A 23,028-nucleotide genomic window follows, 5' to 3' on the forward strand; every position below is an offset into this window, starting at 1 on the left:
TGAAGCTAAAACCTGCTGATCCCCGCCCAAACCAGCAGAATTAGTCAACCCACAGCCTGAAGTAGACCCACACTAGGCAATTCGCAGACCCCTGAGCTAAAATTATAAATGTTTGTTTCTGCCATTGAGTTTTGAGGTGACTTTTTACGCAGCAATAGACTGATACATCATGTTTTGAAAAAGATTTTAGGGGTGCTGGGTGGCTCGGTCGTTAAGCGTCTGCCTTCGGCTCAGGTCATGATCCCAGGGTCCTGGGATCGAGCCCCACATTGGGCTCCCTGCTCCGCGGGAAGCCTGCTTCTCCCTCTCCTACTCCTCCTGCTTGTGTTCCCTCTCTCACTGTGTCTCTCTCTGTCAAATAAATAAATAAAATCTTTAAAAATAAAAAATAAAAAAGATTTTATTTATTTGAGAGAGAGAGCATCAGCAGGGGAAGGGGGAGGGGCAGGGCGAGAAGCAGACTCCCGGCTGAGCAGGGGGCCTGGGATGTGGGGCTCGATCCCAGAAACCCAGGATCCCAGGATCATGACCTGAGCCGAAGGCAGAGGCTTAACCAACCGAGCCACCCAGGCACCTCTAATACATCATTGTTGTTTTATTTTACTCCATTCTTCATATTAAAGCCATAGTTCTCTATTTATTTGATAGAGCACGTGCAAGTCAGTGGTAGGGAGGGCAGAGGGAGAGAGAGAGAGAACCTCAAGCAGTCTCTATGCTCAGTACAGAGCCCAATGCAGGGCTCAATCTCACTATCCTGAGATCACGACCCCGAGATCATGACCTGAGCCGAAATCAAGAGTCGGACGCTTAACCAACTGAGCCACCCACGTGCCCCATATTTCTCTATTTAAATACAAACCCACCATATCACGTCCTTGTTTAAACCTCTCAGTAGTTCTTATTTTGGAATAAAGACCAAAAGTTTAGCATGATCTATAAAGTGCTGTACCATCAGTGCCTGGCCTCTTTCCCATCACTCTGCACTCCAGCCACCCAGCCTTCTCTCAGTTGTTTGATCTCACCATGCTTTCCTTTCTCCCCATGACCTTTTTATGGACTGGTCCCGGTGGTGCTAACCTCTCCTCCCCACCTTCTGCTTAGTTAATGCCTAGTTAAGTGGAAGCTTAAATGTTACATTGCCAAGGAAATTCTCCTTGACCCTAATGCAAGGTTAGATTCTCAATAATATGGCCTCACAGACTGGTGTATTTCAGCTTTTAGCACTTAACTATAGCTGCGGTGGATTATTCAATTGTGTAACTCATCTTAGCCATCACGAGGACAAGGACAATATTTGTCTGATGTGCTGCTTTATCTCCTGCTGAGAGTGATGACATGCATCTGGGAAGCAGCTAATAGTTCTTGAATGAATGAATGAGTACAGAGACTGCTTGAACAGAAGTCAGGGAATAGGCCACATGTGATGTTGATGACGATCTGAATCAGTTCAACTAAAATATCCTGTAAGGACTTAGTGTAAGAGAGTGTGAATTTTGGAACAAGGGAAAACAAAACAAAACAAAATAAACAAAAAAACACCTGCAAAGGAAACAGTCTCTTGTTAGTCACAGAGCCAGGTTGGTTATAATAATAATGAGAGTTGATTTCTAAATGGGACTGAATGAGAAACGAAAACTCTGATTATAAGAGGAAATGTCATTAACCGAGGGACTGACAATGTGCGAAGGTTGGACTAGTTTCAACCAAGTGAAGATAGTCCAAGAATTTGAAAATAAAATAAAACCTTTGCCCTTCTGTATTCACAGCTTTTGGGTTCTTAGCTTTTTAAATCGTGTCACAGCTTACCTGAGAGAGAAAAACTGTTCTCAGTATCATGATATTTACAGAGAAAAAGTAAAACATACCAGGAATGACACGAGCTTTGAAATTTGAAGTGAAAATCTCATGAAGGTTTCAGTCCAAAGAACAAAGGAAAGAAAATCAGGGTGGAGGGAGCTTCAACTTTCAGGTTTCAATGTCCTTACCGCTTATGAACACAAAAGACATGTCTTCAGGGAGCCTTGGAACTCATGGCCTTAGGATTCACTGGCATCTGCAAAGATCTGACAACCTCTTCCAGTCACCCCCGTGCGACATCCACCCCCACTTCCATCACTGAAGGGAGCCTATGGAAGCCATTTCACTGTCCTGTTCCAGTTTATCAGCAACATACACAAATGTAAGCTAAGTTGTCTTTTCTTTTAAGGGGAAAAAAAAGTGGTAAAGAATTTTTTAAAATTCTTTAGCTATTAAGTACGTTGGTCTATTTCCCTTGGCTCTATAGCTTGTGCTAATTAAAATGGTTTCCACAGAGGATCCTGGAGTGCAGCTTCCTTTTTTTTTTTTTTCCTGCCTATGTTGGCTCTCATGTTCTTTGCTTAAATAATTAATAATCATTACTATCTGTTATGCAGCATGTGGGAGAAGAGTGAGTAAATCTTGGATCCCAGGACATTTGCACCATGCCTGTCCCCTTTGCATAGGCTTTCATCTGAGGCTCTTCATTAGCTGACACCAGGGTGTACATGTGCCGCCCTCAGCCTTCAGTGTTTATTAACTATAAAAAAGAGCCCCATCTGATGCACCAGCTGGGGGCAAATACCTGCTGATGGGAAGAAATTTCCCGGAAGAATAGTCATGAAGAAAGTGAGGGGAGGGGGACGTGGAGGAAAGAAAACCACAAAGTTCATTTAGATTGAGCAATCGCTGCTGGACCAAAATGCAAAATCTAAGTGTCTGTCACATTACCCCAAAGCCAGGCTTCAGTGTTACAAATAGCAAAGGATTTCAGGAACTCCCTGACAAATATATGAATGTGAAACGGGAGGGTTTATAGTCTCAGGTTTGAAAATTTCCGCTCTTACAACAGTGCAGAGTAGGAGCAAAGCTACACATATTTAATCAGAACAGGCCCCTCTATTTGTTTACAGCAGTAAACTGCTGGGCAATCTGTGCCTCAACAGGGTGAGGAACTGCCTGTCAGGAATGTTCTTCAGTCTCACCCTGAATACATTGGTAGCATTGCAACATCTACTGATAGGAAGCCTGCTGGTATGCGCTGGGGGAAAGAGCTGTTTTACTGTTTATTCCCAGAGAGTAAAGGCTATTTGCTTTTAGGAATGGTAAATTTTTTTTTATTACTCATTTTGAGAGAGAGAGAGAGCTAGCTCCCACAAGCCAGGGGGAGGAGGAGAGGAGAGGGAGAAGTGACTCCCCACCGAGCAGAGAGTCCAATTTGGGGCTCAATCCCAGGCCCCTGAGATCATGACCTGAGCTGAAGGCAGATGCTTAACTGGTTGAGCCACCCAGGCGCCCCTGGGATAGTAATTTTGGACGATAATCGGCAGGGGGAGAAAGGTGACAGACTAGTATGCTTAAAGGGTGATAAGCTGAGTATTTGGATCCAGATTGGAGTCCTGTGTTGGTTTGTCTTTACTAGGTGATTAAAGTGTTTCTGCACAGGGGCGCCTGGGTGGCTCAGTCGGTTAAATGTCTGCCTTCGGCTCAGGTCATGATCCCAGGGTCCTGGGATTGAGCCCCACATCGGGCTCCCTGCTCAGCGGAGAGTTTGCTTCTCCCTCTACCCTTCTCCCCTGCTTGTGATCTCTCTCTCTCTCTCTAATAAATAAATAAAATCTTTAAAAAATAAAGTAAAATGTTTCTGCACAGACAAAATACATTTACAAGACATGTTGGTCTACCCTCAGCCAAAGAAATGAATAATCGTTTCTTTCTGTTGTTCCCAAGTGCAATACGAACAGAGTTCTGTGATTTAGGATCTACCCATGCAGAAACCAACGCTCTAGGGACAGGTTGGCAGAGAGCCAAATGTTCACAGCTGCACATAGCCCACTTGTGACACAAAATATGTATATTCACTGATCTACAAAATGCTTTCATCATTGTGTTTAATAATTCCTTATTATCTCCAAAGTAAAATTAGATGACAAGTCATCTGCAACGCGAAACACAGGAGAATGGCGCATGACTGTGGCTCTCCTTGCCTGCTGTGCCGTTAGCCCCCTTATCGCTCTGTCCTCCGAAAAGTTAGAGATGCACCAAATGTAAACTGGAAGACAAAAATCGGGACCAGAGCAAAAGACAAATTATTTTCTATCTTCCTAGAAATTATTTATTTTTTATTTTTTTTAAGATTTTATTTATTTATTTGAGAGAGAGAATGAGATAGAGCATGAGAGTGGGGAGGGTCAGAGGGAGAAGCAGACCCCCAGCTGAGCAGGGAGCCCGATGCGGGACTCGATCCAGGGACCCCAGGATCATGACCTGAGCCGAAGGCAGTCGCTTAACCGACTGAGCCACCCAGGCGCCCTTTCCTGGAAATTATTAATTAATATTTAAAATGTGGTTCTCAAAACACAGAAAGAATGGGTTCTCATTTTTCTTTACTACCAAACCTTGTCCTTATTTGGTACAAAGTTTCTTCCTTTCTTTCCCATCCTCGTTTTGTACTCGCTAAACTCCTAGGCAGGAAGGCCATCTTACGGGGTAAAACTTGAGGACCCCTTTTGGCAAGCCTACTTCAGAATAGTTCTCCTTCCCCGTAAGCCTGTGGCTCCTCTGTTGTTTCACACGTGGCCTAAATTTTTTTACTGTTATAGTTATCCCTTTGGCAGAGAGGATAGAGATTTTTTTTGGCCCCGGAAAACAAGTATTTAAAGATACATACATGTCTGGGAGCACAGAGAGGCCCTCCCCAAAGCTGAAAGGATAAAATCCAGAATCATAAATGTGATGAGTGAAGAGTGAGGAGGGGTTGATAGCATTCGGGTTGGGGGTGGAGCTGGGCAAGCAGGAGTGGCTGCCCAGTGGAAGGGACAGTCCTGGGCAGGGTATCTAAATGGGCTTTATTAATTTATTTATTCATGCAACAATATTTGGTGGACATCTGCATGTGCCAGATCCTGTGTTAGGTGGGAGTGGTTTGCAGGGACGTCCTTGCCCTCCTGGAATGTATGGCTAGCACAGGTTAAGAAAATTCTTGGGGCGTCTGGGTGGCTCAGTCAGTTAGGCATCTGCCTTCGGCTCAGGTCATGATCCCGGGGTCCTGGGACTGAGCCCAGTGTCGGGCTCCCTCCTCAGCGGGAAGCCTGCTTCTCCCTCTCCCTCTGCTGCTCCTCTTGCTTGTGCTCACTCTCTCTGTGTGTCAAATAAATAAGTAAAATCTTAAAATAAATAAATAAATAAAAGTCTTCTTAAAGAAGATCAAATATTCAGTCATGTGATGAAGGGAAAAGTGGAGAAGAACCACTGAGGCAAAGGGAACTGCACAACTAGAAGTCATGAAGCACAAATTACCCTGTGATCAAGGAACAGAGAGAAGGCCTACGTGGGGCTGGAGCCCAGTCAGCAAAGCCCAGTTACAAGATCAGACTGGAGCCAGATGACACAGGGCTTTGTAGCCATGCTAAAAAGTTTGAACTTCATCGTGAAAACGAAGAGAAGTCATTGAATAGCAGAGGACTGACAAGATTGGTACATTTTAAGGAGGACAATGGGGGGATGCCTGGGTGGCTCAGTTGTTAAGTGTCTGCCTTCAGCTCAGGTCATGATCCTGGGGTTCTGGGACCGAGCCCCATGTCAGGCTCCCTGCTCAGTGGGGAGCCTGTTTCTCCCTCTGCCTGCCACTCCCCCTGTCTGTTCTCTCTCTGTCAAATAAATAAATAAATAAAATCTTAAAAAAAAAAGAAAAAGAAAATGGATTGGGGGTGGTAGGGAAAGCCTGAAGGAGAGAGCATTTGGAAGTTACTATTGGAGACAGGATGAGAGTTGATGATGGGTTAAGAGAAGTGGAGGTGGTGGGAAGTGGGGACATTCAAGAAGAGGTTTGGGGGCAGAAATGATATGGACTGGATATGAGGGATAAAGGAGACAGCGTGTCAAGGAGACTTAAGCTCCTAGTGCAAGCAACTGTGTGGAGTGTGGTGGCAGTTACTCAAGGTGGGGAGTGCTGGGGGAGAGGCTTATTTGGGGACCTATTAAGTGTGAGATGGTGTGAACAGAGCTGGTACAAGGTCTACTGAAACTGTGGATGTTAGAGGTCTCTCTTCTTCTCTACCTGTTCCTTTTTCCTACTTCCAAATATTGGTCCCTTTCTGTCTTGTAACATTGCCTTATTCTTTCACAATTTTCCATGTGGTGTGTGGAAGATGATACTAACATTTTTGAGTTCATATCCTTCTAGCTCTTGATCTAATGAGAAAGAGAGCTTCCCTTCATTTCCAATTCAGAAAGTTTTAGGGAATGGGTGCCTGGGTGGCTCAGTCGGTTAAGCTGCTGCCTTTAGCTCAGGTCACGATCCCAGAGTCCTGGGATCAAGTTCTGAGACCAGCTCTCTGCTTAGCGGGAAGTCTGCTTCTCTCTCTCTCCCTCTGCCCCTCCCCCAGCTTGTCCTCTCTCTTAAATAAATAAATAAATAAAATCTTTAATAAAAGAAAGAAAAAAGAAAGTTTTAGGGAAGGACTCCAACTGGTTCAGCTTGGGACTGCTTCTTAGCCAGCAGTCAAGAGAATGTAGCACTTGACTGGTCCAGCTTGGGTCCCATGTCTCTCCTGTTTGTTTTTTTTTTGTGGAGAGGAGAGGGCAGAATACTGTAATTGATAGCCTCCTCGGGACCTCTAGGGAGTAGAGGGTAAGGAGGAGCAGTTTCCTAAGGGGAAGAGACAGTGCTGGACTGTCAGAACTAACAGATGTTCCCTACATCCTAAACCTTCAGTGTTTCATTCTAAGACCCTACAGATGGGTGGAGCCTGAGTTAATCCTGAAGTAATACTCTTGTCTAGAAAGGAAGAATTTTCTAGCTCGGAGCTGAAAGGGTAGCTAGTTGAGAGACTGACTATAATGATGAACTTATTGTAACTTTGAACTATAAAAACAATAGATTTATGAAAAATTTGAAAAAAGGAAAAGCATCCATTATTTCACACGGACACATTTTCATCTTCTGCATTCCTTTTCCACCTTTATCCTTAAGCATATGTCTTTTTTTTTTTTTTAAAGATTATTTATTTATTTGAGAGAGAGAGCAAGAGCAAGGGGAAGAGGGAGAAGCAAGCTCCTCACTGAGCTGGGAGCCCGACACCAAACTTGATCCCAGAACCCTGGGACCATAACCTGAGCCGAAGGCAGACACCCAACAGACTGAGCCACCCAGGCGCCCCAAGCGTATGTCTTTTATTTTTTATTTTATTTTTTTGAAGATTTTATTTATTGGGACACTTGGGTGGGCTCAGTGGGTTAAGCATCTGCCTTTGGTTCAGGTCATGATCCCAGGGTCCTGTGATCAAACCCCATGTAGGGCTTCTTGCTCAGTGGGGAGCCTGCTTTTCCCTCTGCCTGCCGCTCCTCCCTGCTTGTGCTCTTTCTCTCTGTATCTCTCTCTCTCTGACAAATAAATAAATAAAATGCATAAATTTTTTTTAATTTAATTTTATTTTTTTATTTATCTGAGAGAGAATGGGAGACAGAGAGCATGAGAGGGGGAAGATCAGAGGGAGAAGCAGACTCCCCGCTGAGCAGGGAGTCGGATGCCGGACTCCATCCCGGGACTCCAGGATCATGACCTGAGCTGAAGGCAGTTGCTTAACCAACTGAGCCACCCAGGCGCCCCAATAAAATGCATACATTTTTTAAAAGACATATGCTGGGGCACCTGGGTGGCTCAGTTGGTTAAGTGTCTGCCTTCGGCTAGGGTCATGATCCCAGGGTCCTGTGATCCAGCCCCCTGCCGGGTTCCTTGCTCAGCGGGGAGCCTGTTTCTCCCTCTCCGTCTGCCGCTCCCCCTGCTTGTGCTGGCTCTTTCAAATAAACAAATAAAATCTTTTTTTTTTTTAAAGATTTTATTTATTTATTTGACAGGGCAAGACACAGCGGGAGAAGGTACACAAGCAGGGGGAGGAGGAGAGGGAGAAGCAGGCTTCCCACGGAGCAGGGAGCTTGATGTGGGGCTTGATCCCAGGATCCTGGGATCATGACCTAAGCCGAAGGCAGACGCTTAATGACTGAGCCACCCAGGCGCCCCTAAACAAATAAAATCTTTAAAAAAAATGCATTTATACATTATGTCTTGAATACCAAGCAACTTGTTTAGTTTTAATTCATTTGTTTAAACATCAATATTTACATAATAATCTGAATGTGTACATTTTTTGCATTGGTGTGCTATGGGAAACTTGAAGGATCCGCTGGTACAGTGTGGGCAAATATTGGTTGAGCCCTTGCCGCGGACATAGTAGCCTGGATACTAATGGGGATACAGACATGACGAGGACCTATTTCTGGCCTTTGAGTTCATAATCTCATGACTTTAATTTTTTTTTAAGATTTTATTTATTTATTTGACAGAGACAGGGACAGAGGGAACACAAGCAGGGGGGAGTGGGAGAGGGAGAAGCAGGCTCCCCGCCGAGCAGGAAGCCCGATGCGGGGCTCGATCCCAGGATCCTGAGATCATGACCTAAACCTAAGGCAGACGCTTAACGACTGAGACGCCCAGGCGCCCCTCATGACTTTAATTTTATTTAAAGTCCACCTAATTTTGATAAAATATTCCTCAGTTGTAACTAAAATAGTTATGAACTCAAAAAGAGTAATGTGGACATTACAAAATGTAAACACAATAAAGTAAAAAAAAAAAACTATTCTCGCAAAAGGATGGGGAAGAAATGTGAGGGGAGCGGAAGAGGATGGGACGGAAAAGAGGCGAAAGGAAAGGCTGGAAAAGCCGGGCAGGAGGGCTTCTAAAGTGTGGTTAGTGTAACACTATGTAACTGTTAAAAATGTTGAAAATGAGGCCACTCTTAAAGACACGCGTCCCTTTAAAAGGGAAAGTGGGTGTTCAAAGCATTTCATATTTTGCCCAAAAAGGGCTGTTTCTCCCTGTATTCTCTCCAGACAGAGCCATCTAGCAGATAAACATTTTAATCATGGACCCTTTCTCCCCAGGCAAATGTACTCCCCACGAAGATACATGATGTTTTAAGTTGAACGGACCCACGGAGGCCCATTCCTGAGCTTTCTGGGCTCCGTGGATCCCAGGTTAGACAGGCGTCCAATTCAGGAGTGGGCCTAGCAGCTTCAAAGGTAGCTCTGTTCCCAGTTACACCGCGCAGGAAGACCACGCCTCGAAACGTTTTGCAACCTCGTCCGTTTCAGATTTTTAGGGGTCCTGGAGAAACCGGCCTCACCGAGGATTCCGCCCCGTCTGACCGCTCCCATTTTTAAACACAGACTCGTGTGTGGGAGAGGCCATTATTTTTACGGGATCTCTGTGCTTCTGGAGCAGCTAGGGACGGGCAGACTCGCTTCACCGCAGAGCCAGCTCCATCCTTAATCCGGGCTCCGCCCTCAGACCGCCTCCTCCTCCGAGCCCCTGCCCACCCTCCCCGCCCCCGCCCCGCTCCACCCCTTCGTTCTGAGCAAGGCTCGGCCACTACCCACGACCCTGTTTCCACCCGCCCACCTCGTGGCCCCGCCCCGGGATCCCTGGCCCCACCTTCTCCCGAGGAGCCCAATGAGCGTCCCCGCGCTCCCTCGAGCACCCGCCCCGTAGGCGGGAGGCCCCGCCCCATGGGCCGATTTAACCAATGGGCGCCCCACGGCCCCGCGGCCCCGCCCCACCCTCAGGTCCCTCCCCTGGCGCCCGGCCCTCCTTCCCCCCCAAATCCCCCCCCCACACCCCGGGGCCTTGCGGTGGCCGCGCCTCCGCCGCCCGCGCGGAGCCAGGTGCCGCCCCCTCCGCCGGTCCCTCCCCCGGCGGCCTGGCGCCTCCCTCCCTCCCCGCCGCGGTGACTCACGGAGCGGGAGGCGGAGGCTCTGGCGGCCGCTCCCGCTGCTGCTGCTGCCGCTGCTGCCGCCGCCGCCACCGCCGCCGCCGCCGCCGCCGCCTCTGCTGCTGCTGCCGCCGTCGCGGCTGCTCGGGCTGAGCGCGCCCCGGAACAGGCCGCCGCGCGCCGTGCGCGGACCCGCAGCCCCCGCCGGCCCGGCCGGGTCGGGCGGCCCAGGTAAGCGCCGAGGCCGGCCCCGCGCCCACAGCGCCGCGCCGGGGCTCGGGGGAGCCGCCGGCCCTTTGTCTCCCGGGGAGGGGCCGCGGAGGGCGCCCCTGACCCCTCTCGGACCCCCTGGCTGGCCCCCGGCGCGGCGCCCTGGTCTGGGCCCGGCCTCCTGGCCCCGGCTGGTCGCCGCCGCCTCCCGCCGCTCGCCGCCCCCGACCCCGCCACAGACCACCCTCCAGCCGTCCTCACCTTCGCCCCGGGGGCGCCTCCACAGGTGTCCGAGCCACCCACTCTGTGGTTCACCCCACAGCGTCGGCGCGGTTGTCACCGTCTGTCAGCACTCCAGGTCCCGTGCCCTCCTGACCGTCCCCTCACTTGCTCCCCACGCTCAGCATCCCGACCCTCTGTATAGAGCCCCTGCATATTTCCCCAAAGTAAATGCTGCCGAGGTCTGGCCGCTGGGCCGCCCTTCCTCTCTCTCGTGTGCCTGAACTGTCGCTTCCCCATTCCACCTCTCCCGGTGAGTGTTCCTGGAAGGTGCACATTGCGGGCACATGTTTCACCTGTATGGCGGGTGTGCATGCGTGAGCCTGCAAAATGAACCACTGGGAGCCCCAAACTGCACTTGTCACCTCCTTTTCGTCACCCCCACCCAACCACCTTCCTTATTCTTGAGCCTGGTAACCTGGACACCCAACCTCTGTTAGGCCCCCCATGCCTCCCTCTCTCGTGTGCTGAACTTGTCTGAGCAGTACCTGCTGTCAGGTTAGCCCCTGGGAAGGCGGGGGAGGCTTGCCTTGGCAGCAAATCAAGAGTTTTATGCATAATGAGATGTGTGGCTTGCAGCACCTCCTATCTGAGAATCTAAGTATGCTGTAGCTGTTAATATTTTGTCTCCTGTCACTCAAAGAACTTAGCGAAGTGTGCCTGGCCGGCTGCTGGGTAAATTGAGGCACGGGCTGTGTCAGTATTGGACCTGGAGGCAAGTCAGAGTTTGTCCTCAGGTTTTGTTCCCAAGTGCTTTGGATCTTAGCTCCCTGCTGCAACTACTGGGCTCTTGTTCCTGGCTTTAGACCCTAAGTAATACTCATCTTTTGGGCCATTAAAGTGTCCAAAGATACCAGTTTCCTCTGATTTAAAGCAGGACTTTGAATCATAAAAAAGGTGCTGGCTGTTAAATGTCAGTGTGTCATTCATGGTTTTCTGGTGGAGTTAGTGGGCCTTGTAAATACAAGTTGCCTCTATAAGATGGAGACTTATCCATCAGTGGTGAGTGCTCACTATGTGACATGCACCATGCTGAACACTGGGGCTCCAGTGGTGAAAACAGACCCAGCCCCTGCCCGCCCGAAGCGGACACTCTAAAGAGGAGGGAGTAAACAAATAAGCAGACAAAATAATTTTAGTGGCGTTAAGTGCTATGAAGGACCAGTTTGGATCTTATTCCAAGTGCAGTTAGAAGTTGTTAGAGGATTTTAAGCAGAGAGGTGATAAGATCTAAGCTTTCAAAGATCCGTTCTGGCTGTTGTATAGGGACTGGATTGTAAGGCACAAAGGTAGAAGCAGGGATACCAGTTGGGAGATAGAGTAGTGCACCTTCTGGGCGAGAGACGGTGGTGACCTGGGGGACCAGGCTGGGGGTAGTAAAAGTGAAGTGAAAAGCAAAACTTCAGGAAACACTGACTCGGATTTATACGTCTAGCAGATAATTTCTAGATCATACTCAGGTTTAGTCCAGCTAACTTGCTCAGCCCCATATTGTGAGCCACGTACTGTGCTAGACTCTAGGGATATAGACAAGAACAAGGTGAATAGGGAGTGGGCTCCACGTAATAACAATGTGCTCACGGAAGGGTCACCCCCTCCTTGATGGAAGAGGGTTTGTGGGTTTAAAAACCAGTTAGAGGTGGAGGAGCGCAGAACACACTGGGCTTCGTTCCCATATCTGGCTGCATTATGGAAATGAGAGTATTTTTATTGCCCTGCCGATGCTGTAAGATGTTGCTCAGAGAAATTGGGACTGTTCTCATGGTAGATGAGAGGACCAGTCAGTGGCCATGTACTTGAACTATTAACCAGAATAAAACTTGATCTCTGTACTGCTCCCAAACTGTGCTGTCAGAACATGTGAGAGGCAGAGGACCTTGGGGGTTGTGTAGGCCAGCCCCCTCTTTTCTGGCTGGGGACCTGTGGCCCCTAGAGGCTATGTGACTCCTGAAATCCCATAGCAGTTTGTACATTTTTTAGTGGCACCTGCCAATGTCGACTTCTCTTTCAGCTCCAAATGTACCTGCATGACTCTCAGCTTTCTGAGGCTAGGATCTCTGGTGGATTCATCTTTGCGTCGCTCCTAACATCAAGATCAGTGTCCTGCACAAAAAATAAACTCATCAAATATTAGTTGACTTGTCTGGGTGTCTCAGCACCTAGAACTAGAAGCCAGGAATCCTGGCCCCGTCCCTGTCTTGTCATCAGACCACACTTCCCTGCAGATCCCTTCTCATCCAGGGAGCAGTACGCTGGTAAAGCCAGCTGTCTCCACCTCACTGAGCTCACAGAACAGGGCAGCCCCTCCTCGATGGATCTGCTCTCTCTCCAGCCCTGCCTACAGAGAACAGCTGTGGGGGCCGCTGGCCGAGTCCTTATTCAACACTCAGCAAAGCTGAACTGTAGCTCTTCTTTTTTTTTTTTTTTTTAAAGAATTTATTTCTCGCCAAGCAGGGAGCCCGATGTGGGACTCGATCCAGGGACTCCAGGATCATGACCTGAGCCGAAGGCAGTCACTTAACCAACTGAGCCACCCAGGCGCCCTGAAGTGTAGCTCTTAATCAGAGCATGGACTTTGTGCCATGACTATCTGGGTTTGGATCTTGGTTTCTGCCATTATAAGCTACGTGACCTTCAGCAAGTAACTTAACCTCCCTGTGCCTCAGTTTCCCCATCTGTAAAATACTAATCCTTCAGGGAGTTGTTGGGAGGATTAAATTAGGTCATACCTATCAGATGCTTAGAACAGCACCAAAGACTTAGTATGTGGTTGGTTGAAGTAGTAGTTATCGTTTCACTGTTATTTATCTGTTTCTTATTTGCCACCAGAAGCTCTTTGAGGGCAGAGATTTTGTCTTTTTTTTTTTTTTTTTGGTCTACTGTTGTAGTCCAGTGTCTAAACTTTGTAGGCACTCAGTAAATATTTGTTAAATTGAATGACGTATTGAACATCTACTTTATGCCAGGCCCTGTGGTAGGTGCTGGGGATAGAGCCAAGAATAAGATCACCAGGATCCGTAGTCTAATGTAGATTATACTCTGGTGGGAGAGACAAATAGTAAATAGGTAAACAAAATAATACAGGATGGTGAAAAGAGATATGGGGAGAATAAAACAGGGCACTAAGATGGAGATGACTGGGATAGGGGTTGGGATCAGAACTCTAGCTCGCTCTTAGGAGGTGACTTTGAACGGGGACCCGGCTGATGGGCACAGAGGACAGCAGGAGCCATAAGTCCAGTGGGGCTGGAGTGTGGTGACCGAGGAGTTGACAGAGGCTGGATCTGTGGCCATGGTGAGGAATTTGGATCTTACTCATCAATTCTGAAGTGGGAAGTCACTGCATGAGAACTCTTCCTTGAGGGTTCATGCTAGGACAAAGAGCAGGATGCTAGCAAGAGCAGTGAGTGGGTTCTCCTTGTCCTGGGAAGGCTTTTGGAGGCCAGCAGGCTAGCAGTGTTGACTTTATTCCCATCAGGTTCCTCATTTCTCTCATTTCTGTGTGTGTGTGTGTGTGTGTGTGCACGCATGCGCATGCACACGTATGTGTATGTCTTGCAGATTCCTTTGAGCCTTCTTCCCCACCCCCCCCCCCCCCGCCAAGAATGAGGATAATCAGTTTCTTGAGTTGAATGAATGAGCATTGCCAGCTCATAGCATCTTGCCTTATACCGTGGCGTGTCGTATGTTCTCTGCTCTTCTCTGTAGGAGTTAAAGCTTCTTTTTTTTTAATTAAATACCTCTCCCACCTTTTTATTTTTTTAAAGGTTTTATTTATTTATTTATTTAGAGAGAGAGCACAAGCAGGGGGAGCGGCAGGCAGAGGGAGAGGGAGAAGCAGGCTCTCCGATGAGCAGGGAGCCCGATACAGGGCTTGATCCCAGGACCCCAAGGTTGTGACCTGAGCCAAAGGCAGATGCCTAACCGACTGAGCCACCCAGGCGCCCCGAGTTAAAGCTTATCTTGGCAGTGACACTGAAATAACGGAGTTTTGCTGTTGGTCTCCATGTGTGCATCAGGGATGTCCACACACATGTATGTCACAGCATCTTTGTTGAGATTGACTAGGTAGCTGTCTCCCCCCAGCCCACCACCACTTCTCTTCCAGGCCCCTGCTCAGTATCACCTGGCCCTCTATAGAGGGTTTGGCCACACCTGTCACCCATGAACACCTGTTTGAGCAGGAACAAGGTGCTACCTAGAAGGCATTGGCTGTCTTTGGTCTGGGCTGAGTGCAGCTGGGAAGCTCAGCAGAGCACTCAGAGAAATGGCATTTAGAACCCAGGGGTTCGGTTGGCCAGGAATCCAGAGTTGGCCTCGTTAGACGGGGTGCTGTTGGCTGGCTTCTCATTCAGGCATCCCCTTTGTCAGTTGGTGTTCATGATGCCACTTGCTCTGCTAACCTTGAGGGGCCAACACACGTCAGCGGGGATCTAAACTTGGTGTTGCAAGTCACTTTCAGGCTCCTGGGACATTTCATTGGCAGAATCCAAAATGCCTGTTAGTTGTATGTCATCTGCAGCCTTGTAAAAACTAAGCCCAGGGTGGGTGCAGCCCTTTTTTCAAGTAATTTTTTTTTCAATGAGAGTGATGTGTGCTCATTGAGAAAATGAATGAAAATGGCATTTTACATACATTATCTCATTTAATCCTCACCCTGGTTTTGGAGATCGCACCATTAGTTCCATTTTACATATTCAGACGCTGAGGCCCGCAACAGTTAAGTAATTTGTTAGAGATCAAGCTAGTCAGGAACAGAGTCAGGATTCAAACCTAGGCAGTGTGTCTCCTGGTCACGAGCTCAGAGCCCCATGTTAGATACTGCTTCTCAGCAGAAACAGTAGAGAAGAGAAAAGTCTCTCAAGCCCAGCATGGGTGACACTGTTCAGGTAGCCAGAGTTAGCTGACTGCCTGCTGCAAAGGGTTTGAATCCTATACCCTTTCCCTGTCTCATCTGACCTTGGGCAAGCTAATTAACCTCCCTTTACCTTACTTTCCCCAACTGTAAATGGGGATAATGATACTTGTACCTTCAGAGGTCCCAGGGGCATTGTGATGTTTGAGCCAAAGTGCTTTTGAACTTCTTTTATGAAAGGGCGCCGAGCACCAATTGCTGTTATAACTCGGTTATTAAAGACCCATTATGCCCTGATCCTCCATGAAGCCTTGTTAAAAGGGAAAGACAACAGTCCCCAGAGGGAGAGGTGTCCTTGCGTGGTGGACACAACTGGACCAAAGCATTGTTTTCCTCCTTCCGAAGTTTCGTAAGGATTGAGGGTCATGATTGTTTCTCTGTTTTTCCTGGTTGTGTCGTAGTGTATAAGTTTCTGTAAGCAGATCTGCATGCCTCATAACATGATTGAGGACTACTGATGGCAAGGCAGAGAAGGGGGATAAAGGGCTTGGTTTCTAATCCTGGCTATGATGTCTTTATAAGATAAGCCAAAAACACAGAGATACCAAGAAGTGATGGACTTCCTCCATTTGTCCTTCTTCCTACCCTCCTTCCTTCTAATGAATCACTGATTCAATTAATAAATATTTACAGAACTTTTATTACGATCTGGGCTCCATGGTAGGCACTGGGGATATTGTGATGAGCAGAGTAAAAATAGTTCTTCCCCATGCAAAGCTTACAGTCTAGGGCCAAGAGGCTTATTATCTAGATAGAGTCATGTGAATAAAGAAAGAATGTGTTGGTGAATGTTTTGAACTCTCAGGGAAGAGTGAGGATATAATTTCCAGGTGTACACGTTGGCTCCCCTGGGTACCTGCCCTAGGTGGGCCTTAAGGTGGAGGACTGTGTTTGGCTTCCCAGAAGAGCAAGGGGAGAGCTAATAGATTAGAGCCCTTCTATGTCATGCTTAACAAAAGCTGCACTTGGTGTGGGCAGTAAGAACTCATTTCTACTGAAAGCCTCAACCCTTTGTTACATGAGTTCAAGTCAGGAGGGAATGATCATAGGCTCTTCCCAAATTTTTTTTTTTTTTTTTAATTTATGCCACCAATCTGGTGCCTTTCTTTATGCCTTGTCTCTCCTGCCTGTCAGGTCTCCCTCTGCCAACTCTGGAAAGCAGGTATATGGCAGCGGGTGGGCTGTGGGGCTAGTGCTTGGTGCTCTCCGGCAGGCCCACGGGGTTCCCGAGGGGACTGGTGCCTGTAAACACCTGTGTGGGGTCAATTTATGCACAGTGGGGTGGGAGGGTTATTTCTTCCCCAAGTCTTCCCAGCATCAGGCCTCAGGATCCCTTCAAAGAGTGAGGTCATGGAGGCCCAGCAGGTCATGGGAAAGCACACAGCGTTCTTCCTCTGTCCCTCCAGCAGGGCTGGGGTGGAGAGGGCAAAGGACTGGCAGAGGCATCTGCCCATATTCAGAGTAAGAGGAAGACCCAGGACAGCATACTCCTGGGTGATGTTACTTTCACCCGGCCCCTAACATGTCACTGCCTTCCTGGGGCTAATCAGCTGCCCCTTCCGCCTGGGGGCTCATCACCATTTGCTGCCGGATCAGGAGGAAATGGCCGGCCCGGCAAGAAGGCCAGGTCACTCAGTGTCCCTGGACTTTTTTTTTTTTTTTAAAGATTTTATTTATCTATTTGACAGAGAGTGACAGCCAGAGAGAGAATACAAGCAGGGTAAGTGGAAGAGAGAGAAGCAGGCTTCCTGATGAGCAGGGAGCCCGATGCTGGGCTCGATCCCAGGACCCTGGGATCATGACCCGAGCTGAAGGCAGACACTTAACGACTGAACCACCCAGGCGCCCCCCCCCGACTTCTTTAAGTGTGGCTGGAGCCCACAGTGACGCTGGTTCAGCCGGGAGAATGTGACCCACTTCCATGTCCTCTCCCATGTGGAGAGCTGGGTGGGAGGCTTTTGGAGACCAGCTCCAATTAAGGTTTTTTTCAGGCCCGAGTATCTCCTGAGTATCCCACCCACATGTTTCTTGCTGCTGGAATCCTGTGGTCCGTGCCCCTGAGCTGAATAACAGCTCCAAGACAGATGAAGTTACTGCCTCATCATCCCGCAGTCCTGGATTCTGCAAGCGAGGCTTCCTGTGGGAGTCAGGATCCCTGTGGGTTCAAACACCTTTCCTGATGTGGGCCCCACCCTTGTTCTTCCTGCTAAATCACCAGGCAAACCAGAGGCCCGGTTTCCAAGGACATGGGTTTGCCTTGACAGCCCCCCTACCCAGACCAAGGCTCACAGCCCCCTGCTCCAGGCAGCCCTGGCTTCCCACAAACCCCTCCTGACCCTCGCCTCTCACAGAATGTTCTTCTGCGCAGGAATATGAACTGAAACGTGTTTCGGACCTTCCAGGTTTCTTTTATTCTCTTCAGGTAGAGAACATTTGAATGATTTTTCTCTTTGTGATTTTGTTTCTCCTGTGGGGATGGGGGGGTGGGTGGAAGAAGGCTGATTTATAGCCATGGAGATGTGAAAACTACCAAGATGATTTGGGGGTTTTAAGCAGGTAAAAGTGGTAGTTCTGAGCCCCGGAATGATCCAATCGTATTTACAAAGGTGGGAGCAAAAGGTGGTAGGGCAACTGCCAAGGTCAGCTTGGGTAAGCCATGACCTCAGACCGTGTGCTCAGCTTCCCAACTGAGACAGAGACTGTGTCGTCTCCCCCTCACCCCCCACCCGTGTCTGTCCCCGCTGTTGCCGCTGCCCAGGGGCCTCTCAAGGCACACGGTGTTCCTCCAGCCGATCGCTGGAGTTGGAGGAAGATGGGGTGCCGGTGATTTTTAGGAGGACGTGGTGGGGCCTACAAGCCCGCAGGTCGGCTGTGGGGGTGTCTCTCCAGGGCCCTGGCTCTGCTTTCCTGCACAGAGCAGCCTTCTGGAGCTCACGGGAGAGCGGAGTCGGTCAGGACAAGTACAGAGTCCTTCTGTACCCCCCAGGGTGAAGCGGCCGCTCTGCCCGAGAGGCTGTGTGCCCCGTCACCTCATTTTTGCCGCAGCTGTCGGCTGCCCACGTTCTGTCTCGTAGGGCGAGAAGAGGTTTGTTAGGCCTGAGAGCCACGACAGAGGAGCTTGAATGCCCCCCACTAAGCACTTCCTGGGCCGGTGGGACCACCCAGAGGAAGAGCTCTCTCTTATTCTTGTCTTCGGACCCCCTTCCCCTTCCTTTAAAAAATAGCATTCATTTCTTTTGGCCTGGGTCATCGAGACATAGTATAGAATTCAAAAGGCCATATAGTCTTCCTTCCTGGCTTCCCAGCCCCAAAAGAGACCGCTCTCAGCCAGTGTCCTGTGTGTCTTAACCAGAGACATTCTACATGTGTGCGCATGCTTCGTGCACAAGCGTGATCACACACGCATGCCTGACGTGCCCTGTTTGTTTGCACACCTGTCATACACAGTGTTCTGCATCTTGTTATTTTCACCTCACAATAAGTACTGGAACTCATTCTGTACCAACACCGTCATCACTGTCATCATTCAGCTAATACCTCTCCAGCACTTCTTGTGTGCTGGGTATTCCTTTCTTTTCTTTTCTTTTTTTAAATAGACTCCACGCCCTGTGTGGGGCTTGAACTCGTGACCCTGAGATCAGATGCCCCATGTGTGCTGGGTATTGTTAAAAGTGCTTTACTTATATTACTCATTTACTCACAAAAGTCCTGTGAACTAAGTACTATTATTGTCTGCAGTTTGCAGATGAGTAAACTGAGGCATGGAGAAGTTAAGTTATATCTAAGGTCATTTAGAACTGTCTTACTCATTTTAATGGTTCCATGGCATTCTTTTGATTGGTTGTATTTTATTTTATTTTTTTAAAGATTTTTTATTTTATTTATTTGACAAAGAGAGAGCCCAAGCGGGGGGGGGGGGGTGCAGGAGAGGGAGAAGAAGGCTCCCCACTGAGCAGGGAGCCCGATGCGGGGCTCAATCCCAGGACTCTGGGATCATGACCTGAGTCGAAGGCAGACACTTGACCAACTGAGCCACCCAGGCGCCCTGATCGGTTGTATTTTAATTTCTTAAAACCAGTCCCCTGTTGGTGAGCTTTTAAAGTTTTCTTTTATTACTATTAACAAGGAATATTCTTATATACACATTTTTGTGCACTTAAGGGTATCTATAGGATAAATTCTAGCTGAATTGCCAGAGCAAAGGGTGCATCTGTTTAGATTTGCAGTATCGTCAGGGCACCTGGTGGCTCAGTCGTTAAGCGTCTGCCTTCGGCTCAGGTCATGGTCCCGGGGTCCTGGGATCAAGCCCCGCACTGGGCTCCTTGCTTGGCGGGAGGCCTGCTTCTCCTTCTCCCACTCCCCCTGCTTGTGTTCCTTCTCTCACTGTGTCTCTCTCTGTCAAATAAATAAATAAAAAATATTTTAAAAAATTTAGATTTGCAGTATTGTCAACTCATTCTCGTGGAGATGGTAACATTTTATATGCCCATTAAAACTGTACACGAATACCTATTTCCCCCATCCCTTGGCAGAAGTTGTCAACTTTTTTTGGGGGGGGGGGCGCCTGGGTGGCTCAGTTGGTTAAGCGACTGCTTTCGGCTCAGGTCATGATCCTGGAGTCCTGGGATCGAGTCCCGCATCGGGATCCCTGCTCAGCAGGGAGCCTGCTTCTCCCTCTGACCCTCCCCCTCTCATGTGCTCTCTCTCTCTCATTCTCTCTGTCTCAAATAAATAAATAAAATCTTAAAAAAAATTAAAAAAACACTTTTTTTTTTTTAAGATTTTATTTATTTATTTGACAGAGAGAGAGAGTACAGGCAGGGGGAGCAGCAGGGAGAGAGAGAAGCAGGCTCTCACAGGGAGCCCGAAGAGGGGCTCGATCCCAGGATTCCGGGATCATGACCTGAGCCAAAGGCAGATGCTTAAACAACTGAGCCACGCAGGCACCCCAGCTGTCAAACTGTTTAATTGTTGATAATCTGATAGGTTAGAAATGGTATTTCATTATCATTTTAATTTGCATTTTCCTTATGAAGAAATAGAGGAATTTTTCAGTTCATAGCTTCAAGAGCCATTTATGAGCAATGTGTTACACTGTTAGCTCATTTCTTTCTTGAGCTGGCAGTCTTTTCTTATTGATCAACAGGTGTTCTTTATATATTAAGAAAGTTTGTCTTGGGGCGCCTGGGTGGCTCAGTTGTTCAGCAATTGCCTTCGGCTCAGATCATGATCCCAGGGTCCTGGGATCGAGCCCCGCATCGGGCTCCCTGCTCAGTGGGGAGCCTGCTTCTTCCTCTCCCGCTCCCCTGCTTGTGTGCTCTCTCTCTGTCAAATAAATAAATAAAATCTAAAAAAAAAAAAAGTTTGTCCTATGGCTGTGATATACATTACACATAGCTCAACAATTTGTCATCATTCTTTTGATTATATATTTCTTTCCATGCATAGAGTTTTGATTTTATATGATCAGATTTTAAAATCTTTTATAATGTTTGGGTTTCATTTCATACTATTTTCTTGTCCCACTGTTTTCCTGCATTTTCATGCAATATACCTACTCTTTATTTTAGATATTTATTATTTTTTTATAAGATTTTATTTATTTGACAGAGAGAGACACAGCGAGAGAGGGAACACAAGCAGGGGGAGTGGGAGAGGGAGAAGCAGGCTTCCCGCGGAGCAGAGAGCCCGACGCGGGGCTCAATCCCAGGACCCTGGGATCATGACCTGAGCCAAAGGCAGACATTTAACGACTGAGCCACCCAGGCGCCCCTCTATTTTAGATATTTAAAACTTTGTTCCACAACCAAGGGATCAAACCTGGCATCACCAGAGATGGGGCGAACCAGGATTGGGTGCCTCCAGTGGGGTGTTGGCAACAGCTGTGATAGCTTCTTGCCAAACAGTTAGTCTTATTCTTAATTCTAGGGATTCTTAGGCAAATCTAGATTGTGGGATGTCCTAAAGACTACGTTCCTGGACTCTAAAAAATGTTCATGTCATGATAGACAAAGAAAAGCTGGTGAACCATTCCAGGCTAAGGGAGGTGAAAGAGCGTGGGGATTGAATGCACTTGAGATCCTCCATTGGATCCTGGATTGAAAACCAGTGATGGCCGGAGCGGGAAGCCTGCTTCTCCCTCTCCCGCTCCCCCTGCTTGTGTTCCCTCACTCGCTGTCTGTCTCTCTGTCAAATAAATAAATAAAATCTTTATTTAAAAATAAATAGATAAAATCTTTAAAAAAATTAAAGAAAACCAGTGATGGCCACACAGGGCGGCTTGGAAACTGGGACATGGGTGTACATCACAGAATACTACTGAGTCAATATGAAATTCCTTGGGGGTGCAAATAGTGTCCTGGTTATATGTGGGAGGATGGCCTTAGGAGATAGCAGTGAGACATTTAGCAAAGTATCGTGATGTCTACAGCTTACTTTCAAATGGCTCAGGAAGAAAAGCAGGGTACACACCCTGGTGTGCCCACAACATGGAGAGACATGAGTGAGACGAATGTGGCAAATTGTTAGCGAGCGGTGACTCTAGGGTCAGGTATTGGGATGTTCCCTGTACCAATCTTTCAGCTTTTCCATGGCTTTGACATTTGTCACAATAAAAAGGTGAGGAGAAAAAAAACCCCAACTTTGTTCCATCTGGAATCTATTTTGGTCTGGTTCTCTTGGCTTTGCCTGGCGCTCCTGGGTTACCGTCCTGGATTTCTGGCTTCTTTCCCCTTCTTTTCCAGCGTGCACAGTGGTCTATTTCCCTTTCTCTTAGGAACCTTTTTTTTTTGGCGGGTTATTCTTTTTTTGGAGTTGGAAATTTTTATGACCTCGTATCTTTCTGGCAGACTTACGTGGCTTTTCTAGAAGCAGGTAAGAAGCGGTGCACATTGGCGCTGGTATTCTTCTTTTGTTCCTACATTGCATCACGTGCTCCAGGTAAATTTGCAAGGAAGTTTAGTTCTCTGAGACCAAAAGCCTCAGTCCGTGAGAATACCCTCAAACTAGTATGTAGTGTCATTAACCTCTCCCTCTGCAAACCTTGATAGAAGCTTTTTCTTCTCAACTGAGAGTTTTTGCAAGAGGTCAGGCTCCACTTGCATTATGTAGATATGGTAAAAGACTCCTGCGTCTCATTTTATGAAATGTGATGGTCTTGGGGCGCCTGGGTGGCTCAGTCGTTAAGCGTCTGCCTTCGGCTCAGGTCATGATCCCAGGGTCCTGGGATCGAGCCCCGCATCGGGCTCCCTGCTCCGCGGGAAGCCTGCTTCTCCCTCTCCCACTCCCCCTGCTTGTGTTCCCTCTCTCGCTGCGTCTCTGTCAAATAAATAAATAAAATCTTTAAAAAGAAAAAAAAAAAAAAAAGAAATGTGATGGTCTTGGGTGGGTAGCTGGCCTGTAAAACCAGGAGCCTTTTTGCCAGGGGAGTGGTAACAAGCCAGTTTTGCTGGGAGCTTCTGCTCCCTGTCCGTGGCTTGGTGACTAATGGTTTCGTGGCTTTGGGAATGAGGGATGTCGTTACAGGCGGATGATGGGGATTTGGCTGCTGAACTGGATTATCTGGGTGTGCCTGGCCTGGGTGTTTATGCCTACACCCATTGGGAATGGGGACAGTTTCTCAGCCCCTGCTCGGGCCCCAGCAGCCTCTAGTCCATCTCGGTCCACTGTTCTGAGCTTCTCTGGTGGCCCTGGCCCTGAGCAGACCCTCTAGGTGACCGTGGCTGGATTCCTGCTGTGTTAGGTGCTGTGTTTTCCCTGACCATCCCTCACCTCTCCAGCCGCCACCACATTTGTCCTCAGGCAGGAGCTTTGTGGCCCCCATCCGGGAGTTCTCGT

General features: G+C 48.2%; 1 protein-coding gene across 2 annotated transcripts in view; it reads left to right on the forward strand.

Moving 5' to 3' along the window:
- Positions 1-9,808: 9,808 nt before the first annotated feature.
- Positions 9,809-23,028, forward strand: part of CTNNBIP1 (catenin beta interacting protein 1) — a 50,219-nt gene continuing 36,999 nt past the window's right edge. Inside the window, exon 1 of one of the 2 annotated variants that reach the window (XM_064589956.1) lies at positions 9,809-10,019. The gene's annotated coding sequence lies outside the window, so the exon portion shown is untranslated. The remainder of the gene's footprint in view (positions 10,020-23,028) is intronic. The other variant, XM_045898744.3, reaches the window with a different exon arrangement.

The sequence above is a fragment of the Mirounga angustirostris genome, unplaced genomic scaffold (genome assembly GCF_029215605.1).
Source record: "Mirounga angustirostris isolate CCGP_5_RB_7025 unplaced genomic scaffold, mMirAng1.0.hap1 SCAF_4, whole genome shotgun sequence".
NCBI lineage: Eukaryota > Metazoa > Chordata > Mammalia > Carnivora > Phocidae > Mirounga > Mirounga angustirostris.